Here is a 13,177-nt window from a genome sequence, read left to right as displayed (position 1 = left end):
CTCTTTCTCATTTCCTGCTAAAATCAAATCTTTATCCTCCGAAACTATGTAAATTTCTTTAGGAATGTCTGCTTCCTATATGGAATAGAGTTTAAGACCCAACTCCCATAAGCATTTAGGAAACTATAAAACATATCACAACTCTGAAATAATATTATCTGAGACACCTTCTGGGACATTCAATCCTTTAGGACTGATCATCTTTGTGAACTCATTTTATACTCTCCAGAGTAAACATTCTAAAATGCAAGCCTGATCCTCTTACCATTCTTCAATGGCAACCCACAGCCTAATGGATGAGGTTCACATCCCTGGAAATGCAGTGTATCCTGTGCATAACCTTCCCTTGCCTAACTTTTTAAATTAATTAATTAATCTATTTTTGGCTGTGTTGGGTCTTCGTTGCTGTGCGCAGGCTTTCTCTAGTTGCGGTGAGCGGGGGCTACTATTTGTTGCGGTGCGCGGGCTTCAGTACTTGCAGCGCGTGGGCTCAGCAGCTATGGCGCACAAGCTTAGTTGCTCCGTGGCATGTGGTATCTTCCCAGACCAGGGATCGAACCCGTGTCCCCTGCACTGGCAGGTAGATCCTTAATCACTGTGCCACCAGGGAAGTCCCTTGCCTAACTTTTTAATTTCAAAACCTACACTCAACCATACATATCTACTTACATCCCTTACACTGGCCATTCCAAAACCACTTGCATTTGCCTCAATACGCCATCTCTTCCCTCTTTACATCCATTAAATTAAGCCGTGGTTTCTCAGTCTCAGCAGTATTGATGTTCTGGACCAGATAATTCTTTGTTGTGAAGGCCTGTCCCGTGTACTGTGAGACACACAGCAGCATCCCTGGCCTGTACACATTACATGCCAGAAGCACACTCTCCCCCACCCCTCTCCAGTTAAAACATCCAAAAATGTCTGCAGAAATTTCCAAATGTCCCCTCTGGGGCAAAATTACTCCCAGCCAAGAACCACTGAATCAGAAAGTCACTGAATCCCCTAGATGCCCTGCATACTCACAAGTCCCTTAAGAGCCAAGTTCATTGCACATAGGCTGCAGGGTCATACAACTCAAACCACAGCAGTTCTGTTCACAACAAATCGTGAGCATTTCCTTAAAAGCAGCCATCTCTAGGTCAAGAGCAGGGAGGCTAATGGTCTACGATGATGTTCTTACACTGGATAATAACAAATCAGCTCAATCAGACTTACTCTAGGCCCCCAGTTTCTAGGGGTTTAATGGCAAACATACTAAGACAGACAAAGACAGAGTTGCAGAGAAACTAGTAGTCATGTGCAATGAATAGAAATTACGTGTCTTAGACACACATGGAGAGAAGACACCTGAGAACAGTGGGTCTGGAGCTGCCTCTGGGATACAAAATTACTGTCATACTTTTCTTCACCGCGAGGTCTAATTATGAACCTGACAAGGTTCTCTATGGTCCTTACTCTCCATGTATGCTTAAATATCTCCAAAAGGCATAGGATCCAACTTGGAAAAACCTAGGACAACTTGACCCACAAAATAAATGATAATAAGGAATTATGATCCATAGAACGAAATTAATAAACTGTTCACCATTTGAGGGTGAATATAAGTTTTGGGAAAAGTCTAGCAAGACATTCTGAGCCAAGTCTAAAGACTAAAGAAAATAATCATGCTACATAATAGATTTTGGAAAACAATCAGGAATAATTAGAGAGTGGTGAGATAAATATTCCTTTGGTTCTTGAAAACTAGCTCTGAAAGTAAATCAAAGATGTCTGGAGCAAAGGCAACCTTGTAGGGTAAGTGCACTGTCACGTCAACATGTCTAACTGAAACCAAAGGGCCAAAGTTCTGTAAACATGATCTGTAACATTCCTTGCATAGAGACATCACCATATACCATCTCAGGGTGCTCCCGAGACTTAAACGACAACACGTGTAAACAGTCTGCCACAAGAGCTGGCATTAAATGTTGGTGTCTTTTCTTTCCCATTACTAAAAACCTTTAATGATACCCCTCATTGCAAAAGTATGAGCCTTGCCTCACTCAATATTAAAATGCCATTGTGCGTCATAGGAAATAAGTATATTTAAATCAAACTTCAGTTTGTATTTTCTGACTCCAATGCATATAATCAGCTCCTTAGGGCACAAATCACACTGACCTCAAGTCCCTTAACTCCTAGAAATTCAAGAAGTGATTAAGACATTGATTGACTAGTGCTGCCTAGGCAGGAATGCTCTGGAAGCAAAAATCACTTTTAAAACTTCTAGAAAAGTTAAACCTTTTATCTACATGTAAAAGTCTGGACTACTGTATTAAGTGAAAAGACATTTAAAATGTGCATTAAGCTACCTAACTGGGCTTTTACAAGTTTCCATTTACACAACTTTTGCATTTTATAAAAAGAAAGACTGTCTTTTTAATTTGCATTTTCACAATGGCATGTGTAGCCATAATATTTTACCACTAAAAACACATAGCATAAATGATACCAAAGACTGGGTGTTTAATAGACTTAATCCTTCAGAAACAGAACCATGTTAACTAATGTCAGTTTTAATAAGTACCAATACACAGATATTTAAATATCTTCCACAACTCATACTTAAAATGGCATTTAATGACTTATCATGTGGGCAAACAAAGAGCAATATTTAAAAATATAATCAAATGTCTTTACGCTCACATTTAGAGAAGTTTACCATAAACCATTATAAAACAAAAAAAGAAAATTTAAAATAAAACTTTACTGTTTCAAGTCTTAAACAAGCTCGAAATGCATAAGGAAAACCAGACTGCTCCTTCTGGGTAAGTGTTGCTTCATTTCTAACACTCCTCAGGCCCAGAGAATTAAACTTCTGTGGAGGCGAACCTCTAATGACTACAAGCTTTCCAACACTTTGCTGGGAGTCTGGCAGCTCATCCGAGTACAATTAAAATGTTCTAAAAATACACACACACAGAATATTCATGAAAGCTAGTCTTACTAGCTTTGAAATGTGGTGCTCTTCCTTACTTAAGAAATATGCAAGAGGTTAATTTTTAAATCTAGAAGACTGCACAGGGTTACTGAAGACGCATATACAGACTCTAGCACGATTTTTCTCCATGAAGCCATTTTTAGTTTAGATTCAATTAATTCCTCTTCTATGAGGCAGCACCCTAAGAACATGGATGACCACGGTCAAGCTTAACTTTTGCTCTCTAGAAACATCAATGACTTTAAGGCTGAAAATAAAACACTTCCCCCTACTAAAGGGAAGAGAGTAAAACAGGCCAAAGAAGAGTTTCTTAAACTGCAAACAAGCTGATCATACACAAAATTTTGAGTCAGGCTTTACTTGGAAGAGAAGAGCCACAGATTTCATCAGGTTCTCAAAAGCTATTATGAGCCCCGAAAGATTTCTCACCTATTAAATTATCAAGCTGGACTAAACAATTTCCTATCTCAATTATACATTCTAAAACACCATGCTGACTTTGCACCTGTCCTTGTTTTTACCGTAAGGCATGATGAATAAATGACCCTTTCATAAAATCTAGTAAAACTTGTAATACTATATATTACACATATTGGTAGAAATTGTGATCAGCAGACACTCATGATAGCATACAAAAACAACAAAACAAATCCAAAAGTTAGCTATGACCAAAAGCAATGAAGTTTACAAAGTGACTACTGCAAGTAATAACCTTGACTCAATTCTGAGTCAAAATACCACAAAGCAAAAAGTTACCTGACTTCACTAAATACCAGAAATATACTTCGGGGATTTTTGGCATCTAGGCAAAGGTTATTAAAAAAAAAAAAAAAAACTGAATGAAATGATGGGTCCTTCAGTTCAAGATTAAGGTGATGTAGTACCATAATGGGGGCTATTTGCTTAAAAAAAAAAAAAAAGGTTTCTCCCTACTAAGCTTAATATTTTCAAGACTAGTTGGTCGTCACTTGCCTTGAATATAAAACTGATACACAGGTCAACTGGCTTTTCTCCTTATACTACTCTCTAGAACAGAAAGTAGCAAAGGTGGTAAGAGGAATGCACGTAGGCTTCAATTTACACAACAGGAATTGTGCAGAATGTACATTTTTCCATGCAAAAAATCAAATTATGACTATTTTATACCCGGCTGTCATGTCTAATCCACTCCTAAGCCTCTCCTAGCTTCAGAAATACTGGGGCACATGCATTGCCATCTAGGACAACTTTGTGTCTACAGCTTTGATTGTATCTCTGAAACCCCAAAATCCGTAAGAGTCTCTTCTAGTAATCTGCCTCTAGGAATCCATCCTAAAGAAAGGAACTGATCCAACGATGTTAAAATCTACATGTAGCAAGATGATCAGAGGATAAAAGTATGAAAAGCTGGAAACAAGCCAAATGTCCACCAATACATTAGAGAAATTACAGTCTATCTAGCCAATTGACCATTATTCACTCATTTAAGTATGAAATGTGCAGATTATATAACACGGAAGAGTATGATTAACAAGTGAAAAAAGCAGGATACACGATTACACATAAAAACCACGTTATGTAAAAACTATGTGGGGCTTCCCTGGTGGCGCAGTGGTTGAGAGTCCGCCTGCCGATGCAGGGGACACGGGTTCGTGCCCCGGTCCGGGAGGATCCCACATGCTGCGGAGCAGCTAGGCCCGTGAGCCATGGCCACTAGGCCTGCGCGTCCAGAGCCTGTGCTCCGCAACGGGAGAGGCCACAACAGTGAGAGGCCCGCGTACCGCAAAAAAAAAAAAAAAAGTGTATATATGTATTTAAATTGCATTAACAAAACTTATTAGGTGGTTCCTTTTAAGAAGTAGAGTGAGGTTGGGGAAGCAGGGCAGATGTGAAAAAAACTTTCATTCTTTGCATTTCCCTGAATTTTTTGCATTTTTCCAATAGAAATATACTGATTTTACCTGGGTAGTTTTCTCTTAAAAGGGAGACAAAAACGTGTATATGAAAATATTGATAGGAATACTCAATTACGAAAACAAAGGGCTAAAATGGAAGGATTGTGCATTTAGTTTTTCCTATATTTTCTAAACTTTCTGCAATGTCATATACTTTATTTTTTTTAATCTATAAAATAACCCTGAGTCATCTTTTTGTCAAGCATATAATCACTCCTTAACCTATTATTTCATTTTTCAGATCCTACTCCAAGTATAATTTTACCACACGACCTATTATTACACAGATTTTAGAGAAACCCCAGGTAAAATTGCATCACTCTAAAACTTAAAGAAAGATTTTTTTTGACATAACCTGTTTTTCTTATTAGTTATTTGTCCTGTCCCTCATTATCACTGAAGCCTTTCCCAAAGCCTGACCACAGGTGGCTTATACCGTAGCTGTGGAAAGTGGGGGATCTAGGATCACACTCTCTGGATATGAACCCCAGCTCCGCCACCAGCTGCATGATTCTTGATTTCTCTTTACTTCAACTTGCCCACTGCTAAGTGGAAAATGCACTACCTAACTCTCAAGGCTGCTGTGAAGATTAGTGAAGAAGACTAATGTAAAACACAACATAATGCCTGACACAGTAAGCGATTAGCTATTATCTATTAGCTAATTAAGCTATTATTCTAAGCACTGCACAATACATATGTGACAAAATATATATTTTAATAATTATTATAATCAGTGGAAAATTCATTTATAACAAAATGAAACTAATTCAATACAGTCTTTATGTTCTATGCATTACTCCAACTTAGACATCAAAAGAATAAGGAAACAAAATAGTTCGCGATAACGTCATTTTTATCTCACCTATACTTTACCTTGCATAATTCACTGAGAGCTAAAATTGTTTTTCTTAAGCATCTCTCCTCCTAATTTTCAACTGCCATCATTACTAACAGGATTTAGTGTTTTCCTTCAGTTTCCCATTAAAAAGGAGAAGGTATTATTTAAGGTCAGGGGAAATTGCCTACACCATGGATATCAAAATGGCAAAACACAAACTTTACTTGAAGAGGGATATCTAAATGCTTTCTTCTTTCTTCCCACTTTTCAGATCACTCTTTGAAAAAAAGGTTCGTTAAATAAAAAAAAAAGATTAAGCTTCTCCCCCCCCCCTTTTTAAGGGCAGAGATATATCTGCTTAGATGAGGAATCGAAGAACAAATGAAAATACCTTTCTATACCTGGACTCCAGCTGTACTGAAAAATCCCACTAGTTACTCACAGTCTGTTAATTCCTGATTGGGATAAATCTTCCATTACTTGAGATAGATCAGCACCCACACTTCAGAGATGTGAATTTATCTAAGAGGACAAAACACTGTTGTCTGGATTTTTATTATCTGCAAAAGGATGTGCATGCACTGGCAGCAGAGTGAGAATTAAAACCGAACTGTTCTCATCTACCTCAAGGAAAAATTCAACCATATGATTTTTCTGCAGCAATTTGAGAAGAGATTGTTTTAAGTAAGTACGGTTGGGTCATTACAAAGAAATGAATCTTCACTAGAAAATGTGATGCTGGAAAAATAAAAGATACAAAATAACTATTATTAATAGTATAGTACCCGTGAAAAAAACTTTAAAAAAAAGTGAGGATGGGAACCTTCATAAACTCTAATACGGCTGATAAGATGAATGCACTCCAAGGGGTTGCCATGTTCCCCAAGAAGGACCCACAGCACGTGGGCATCCCGAGGCTGGCAGCGGTCCCAAAGTCTGGAAGTATTTTACCCCCAAAGCATCAACTGCTAGCAATTTTTGAGTCTGTTTTGTCTCTGCCCATGACAAGAATCAACTTGTTCCAAAATTCCACTAAGTATGTTTCTTTTATGTTAAAACTCTGTTGTTTCTGGGAAAGCTAAAAGCTAGAATTTTTTACACATGTGGACTAAAGCTATAGTTGGACCTTTCAGTTCCTTAACAGAATAAATATATATATATTTTAAAGAACTACCACCCTGCTGCAGTTTATTCTGAGAAAGTCACTCTGTTTTTCAAAAAATTAAAAAAGGAAACCTTGTTTTTCTATACAATTTAACTTAAAAGTTCAAGAACATTTTGTTTTTAAGAAGAAAAACAAAAGTCAAGCACTTAATCTAAATTAATTGTGAGTTCAAAGAAAACTACTTAAGGGAATAGTGATGACTTCTATTTACGAATGCTTTTTTCTAGTCATCCCATCTATAAATACCTAGGTTGTATATCTTTTAAAAATTGATAATCACGCTATCACTGTTAAGTATTAAATACTTAAAACTTCACGAGACTAAATTCTGATTTCTTAGGCTTCTCTTTAAATACAGGTGAAATGATTTGGGACATCTTTATTTAATCCCCTGTGAAGCTATACTACCCAACTGTGTGTCAGCCTCACACAACGAAGACAAATAGTTTGAAATCCTGGACAAGAAAGAGTACAAACCATGACATTCTAACACACCTGCCTCAATTACATAAAAAGTGGACAGAAAGTGAGAACGTCTCTAAGGTCTGAGATAAACAGAACTTATATCATGTGGCCTAATTGATAACAAAGTTACTATTTTAGTAAGCATCATTTCCCTTTGAATCATTTCACTTACTTTACACCAAGATTTCTGAATCTCAGCATTACTGACATTTTTGGACCCAGAGAATTATGCTGTGGCTGTCCTGTGCACTGCAGGATGGTTAGCAGTTTCCCTGGCCTCTACCCACTAGATGCCAGTAGAATCCCCACCTCCAGTCAAGACAATCAAAGAATGACTCCAGACATTACCAAGTGTTCCCTAGGGGTAAAAGTGTGCCCAGCTGAGAACCATGTCTTGACACTAAAGAAAACCCAAGAGTTAACATGGATAAAATCCTAAAACGTGATTTTATTTGAAGTGATTTCATAGAGACATAAAATACATCAATTAGTTGTACTAACCAAGTCAGACCTTGTAAATGGAGACAATACTACTACGAAGATGTGATCATCCACTTTGAGGGACGCAAAGATTTCAGGGACATCGTTTTCACAACATGAATGCTAACTGGCACGTGACACCCCATTGCTTCTTCAATCAAGAAAGTTTTCAAGCCCATAAAGGATAAGCAGGGGGCTTCCCTGACGGCGCAGTGGTTGAGAGTCCACCTGCCGATGCAGGGGACACGGGTTCGTGCCCCGGTCTGGGAAAATCCCACATGCCGCGGAGCGGCTGGGTCCGTGAGCCATGGCCGCTGACCCTGCGCGTCCACAGCCTGTGCTCCACAACGGAAGAGGCCACAACAGTGAGAAAAGATAAGCAGGGCCCCTTGAAACTCTAGCACAAGTATCAGAATGGGCTCATTGACCGTTCATGATGAATTGCCTATAAATTGTTCAATCTCTATCCTGTGTCAAAGATCAGACTAATTAAAATGAAAACAACAAATCTGAGTAGGAAGTAACTAGAGAAAAGAACATTAAAGTCAAGGCAGACAGTCTAAAATTTTGTACGGGGACAACTCATGAACACGTCTTAGCTCCTTTCTCTTCACCTAAGCAAAGCTGTTCTTGAGAATTTTCAGAAAGCAGATAATTTTTTAAAAATCATTTTATGGAAAATATTCAAGATGAACACTGTCCATTTAAAGGTTTGCATTAATCTTAAGAACAAGAAAAATCTCTTAGGCTATTTCTAAAGCAAGATTTCATCTCTCTTTAAACTTATAACATAAACCAACCAAAAGACAGACTTGAAGTTTAAATATAAGTCCACTTATAGTACAAATGTTGAATCAGTGCCTAGAAAACTACAGCTTTTAAGGATACCTGGCAATCTGAAAATATAACATCCAAAGCTGTGTCTATCAAAATGAAATCTCTAATTTTTCCAAATAAACATTTTATTTCTAAGTTTAAAAATATCTCTTTTCAGGGGCTTCCCCGGTGGCGCAGTGGTTGAGAGTCCGCCTGCCGATGCAGGGGACACTGGTTCGTGCCCCGGTCTGGGAAGATCCCACATGCCATGGAGCGACTATGCCCGTGAGCCATGGCCGCTGAGCCTGCGCGTCTGGAGCCTGTGCTCCGCAACAGGAGAGACCACAACAGTGAGAGGCCCGCGTACTGCAAAAAAAAAAAAAAAAATCTCTTTTCTTTGCATGTGGGAAATAATATTTTAATTTTTATAAGACATAAAAAGTGACAAAAGCGATACCAACATTTTATAACCACATGCCAAAATTTCAACGATTAACTCAATGTTTTGATCTCTTCAGTCTAATTGAAATCAGTCTTGTTTTCTTTCTCAGTGCTTGAGTTTCTGCTTCTAAGCAGACATGAGAAAGAAGCAGTGGAAATCAGAACAGCAAATTCTGGATTTCTGACGGCAACTATAATCTTTTTTCCTTCTGAATTCATTAAAAACATTTTCTTCCTCACTCTTCTTTCTTAACACAGATTGAAAACATACTACAGAGTTTTTTTCTTGCTTAACATTTTCCCATGTCTTTAAATATTCCCCCAACACAATTTTCAATGCCCACTACATATAAATTCTATGGTCAAATCATTTAACTGTTTTTTACTTTAGAGATTTTAAATTGTTTCCAATCTTTTGCTCTTAGTGCTGGGATGAAAATTTTTGTGCATAATTATGTTTGCATCTTCGATTATTTAGGATAAATTCCTAGAAGTTAATTTACTAGTTCAAATAGTAAAAATATTTTTGAGTTGTACATAATAAATTGCTTTCGATAAAGATTGTGAAATTTGCACTTCCATCACTGAGAATGCCAATTCACTGCACATTAAAAAATAACAGACATTTTCTGTTTTAAAAAAAACCTGTCAATTTTAAATATGAATATCTCATTGCAAATATGAATATCTCATTGCCTTAATTCACATTTTTATTAGCGAGACTGAACTTTTTTTGTTGTTTTTTTTTTGTTGTTGTTGTTGTTGTTTTTTGCGGTACGCGGGCCTCTCACTGTTGTGGCCTCTCCCGTTGAGGAGCACAGGCTCCAGACACACAGGCTCAGCGGCCATGGCTCACGGGCCCAGCCGCTCTGCAGCATGTGGGATCCTCCCGGACCGGGGCATGAACCCGTGTCCCCTGCCTCGGCAGGTGGACTCTCAACCACTGCGCCACCAGGGAAGCCCCAAGACTGAACATTTTTTATGCTTGTGATTTATAATCCTATCTTCTCAAATTGTCTGTTTGGCCCTTTATCCACTTTTCCATTGTAGTGTTTTTTTTTTTTCATATTAAACTAGTATGACTTTACATAAATGCATATAACCCTTGCTTGACATCTAGAAATTTTCTTTAAGTCTTTTTAAAAATTTTATTTTTCTTTTTTGAATTTTATTTTATTTTTATACAGTAGGTTCTTACTAGTTATCTATTTTACATCTATTAGTGCATATATATTAATCCCAATCTCCCAATTCATGCCACCACCACCCCTGCCCCCGCTTCCCCCCTTGGTGTCCATACGTTTGTTCTCTACATCTGTGTCTCTATTTCTGCCATGCAAACCAGTTCATCTGTACCATTTTTCTGGATTCCACATATATGCGTTAATACATGATATTTGTTTCTCTCTTTCTGACCTACTTCACTCTGTATGACAGTCTCTACGTCCATCCACGTCTCTACAAATGACCCAATTTTGTTCCTTTTTATGGCTGAGTAATATTCCATTGTATATGTGTACCACATCTTCTTTATCCATTCGTCTGTCGATGGACATTTAGGTTGCTTCCATGACCTGGCTATTGTAAACAGTGCTGTAATGAACACTGGGGTGTATGGACATCTAGAAATGTTTAATTTTTATGTTCAACCAATCAACTTTTCCCTCTGATTTTTCCACTTCTTTACTACTTAGAAAATCCTTTCCAATTTCAACATAACTATTGACATATTTTCCTTTCATTCTTGTGTCTCATTTTGACACCTATACTTTTAAAACACCTGGAATTTCTTTTTGGTATGGTTATGAGGATGCTGATTTAATATTTGGTAGCATGAGAGCCCATTAATCATTATTTCCAAAATTTTCCTGTTTATTTTTCCAGATTAACTTTTAAAATCACTTTGTCAGGTATCGCTCCCCTCACTCCAAAACAATCTCATTTACATTCTTATGGAAACTGCAATTAAACTATAAATAAAAATCAGGAAGAATGTATAGAAGAATGTTGAGTACTAGGTGCTATCAGGCGTCCGTATCTTGTACCTGACTGTCATAGAAATGCTTCCTGTAACTCATTTGTTTACCAATACATGGACTTTTTGTTTCAGATAGGAATTTTTCTTTTTTTATGGTATTAGAGAATTCACCTCCCATTTTTATTACTAAATCTTTAACTGAATATAGATTTTGTATTTTGTCAAACGCCTTTGCGACATTTTGGGGGGACTGTGTATACCATCATGCTTTTTCCTCTAGATCTCATGTATAAACAGGTTTCTTAATAGTAAGCCATCCTTTAATTTCTGTCATAAGTCCACTCATAACAGCATTATTCTTTAATATGTTGGTGATTTGGATTGCTTGTGCTTTAGTTAACAATTTTACATATGAATATTTCTAGTCTGGAGCCTTTTAAAAGATAATTTTTTTGAATTCCTATTAAAATTTCAGTGATTTCTGTTTCAATTAGCTGTTCAACTTCTTTATTTTACTTACATTTTCCCTAACAACATTTATTTGTAGATTTCCAAATCTGTTTCAGTTTTTAAATCTTTATTGAATTTCCTATTTATATGCCATTTATGTATTCTAATTTGCTTCAGCTTTGATTTTCATTTTTCCTTTCATTAGGTATCTTAAATATTTGTCTTCCCCATTTCCTGTCTTCACTGTGTCCACCAAAAATCAGCTATTTGATTTACCAAATCTCCTTTCTGTCTTGTGGTCTAATTTTTTTTTCACTTATTTGCAGGGTGAATCTTAAGGTGTTTTGTGTTGTGATGTGCTATTAACTCAATTTGTAAAGTGTCTATTTCCATTCACACTGTGAACCTATCTTGGGGCAGGCTGCTATGAAACGTTACGCCTTCTAACTCTTAATTTAATTAATTAGAAAAGCCATTGTAAACTCACTATAATCTACTGGAATTTTCAGAACGTATTTTTTAAAATGTTGTTTATGTTTATGAAAACAACCCAGTAACTAGATCTGGTCTTAGAAAATTAGAAATTAATTGTGTTTTTCCAGAAGACACCATTCCAGTGTTTTATATTATTCATTCTCAGCACTACACAAGCCAAACACTTCAAAATAAATTATGTTAGAGGGAAGAAACAAAATGGAATGAAGAAACAAAGTGAATGCTGGAAACTATAGTTTAATACCATGTAAATCTAAACAACTTAACTTTATTGAAATTAGGAAAAAATACATTTTAGAAGCCTCATGTTTCTTTTTAGGAATGATAATCTGATTGTTATGAAACTCAATACTTGTATAACTGCTATTCATGCATTCCTGCAATTTGCTCAATTTTTTTTAGCCTATTAGATTCCCTGGTATATTGTTACCATAATTTGGCTTGCATCTTCCTGTGTAATTTGTGTACATTTTTCAGAAATGCTGCTTAATTACCTCTATTGTTTCCTATGAAACTCAAATGGACATTCCTATAAAAGAACATTCTTTGAAATGCATTTTCTATATTATACATAAGTAGGGAGGAAAGGCTTTTCTGAAAGCATTAAATATCTTTTATTTTTACTTCTGTGATTTACCGAAACCCATAGACTCTACTGGTCAACAGATGTTCTTATTCTTAACTAGAGAATATCCCACTTAATGTAGGAAGCCTCTTCAACATACACTCTTTCCTCAGAAGTTTACATTTCCCTTCTGGTGCAACCACTGTGGAAAACAATATGGAGGTTCCTCAGAAAACTAAAAACAGAATTACCGTATGATCCAGCAATCCCACTCCCGGGCATATACCCGGACAAAACTGTAATTCAAAAAGATACATGCACCGCTATGTTCATAGCAGCACTATTCATAATAGCCAAGTCATGGAAACAACCTAAATGTCCACTGGCAGATGAATGGATAAAGAAGACGTGGTATATATATACAATGGAATACTACTCAGCCATAAAAAAGAACGAAATAATGCCATTTGCAGCAACATGGATGCAACTAGAGATTATCATACTAAGTGAAGTCAGAGAGAGAAAGACAAATATCATATGATATCACTTATATGTGAAATCTAAAAT

At 36.7% G+C, this 13,177-nt stretch overlaps 1 protein-coding gene across 11 annotated transcripts in view; it reads right to left on the bottom strand.

Annotated features, from left to right (window-relative positions):
• The window catches only part of DCLK2 (doublecortin like kinase 2), a 152,709-nt gene that overhangs the window by 119,729 nt on the left and 19,803 nt on the right, over window positions 1-13,177 (bottom strand). The gene's annotated exons all lie outside the window — the stretch shown is intronic.

This window comes from Monodon monoceros, unplaced genomic scaffold (genome assembly GCF_005190385.1).
Source record: "Monodon monoceros isolate NGI ecotype Baffin Bay Population unplaced genomic scaffold, NGI_Narwhal_1 Super_Scaffold_20, whole genome shotgun sequence".
Lineage (NCBI taxonomy): Eukaryota > Metazoa > Chordata > Mammalia > Artiodactyla > Monodontidae > Monodon > Monodon monoceros.
This window is presented reverse-complemented; position numbering and strand designations above follow the sequence as displayed.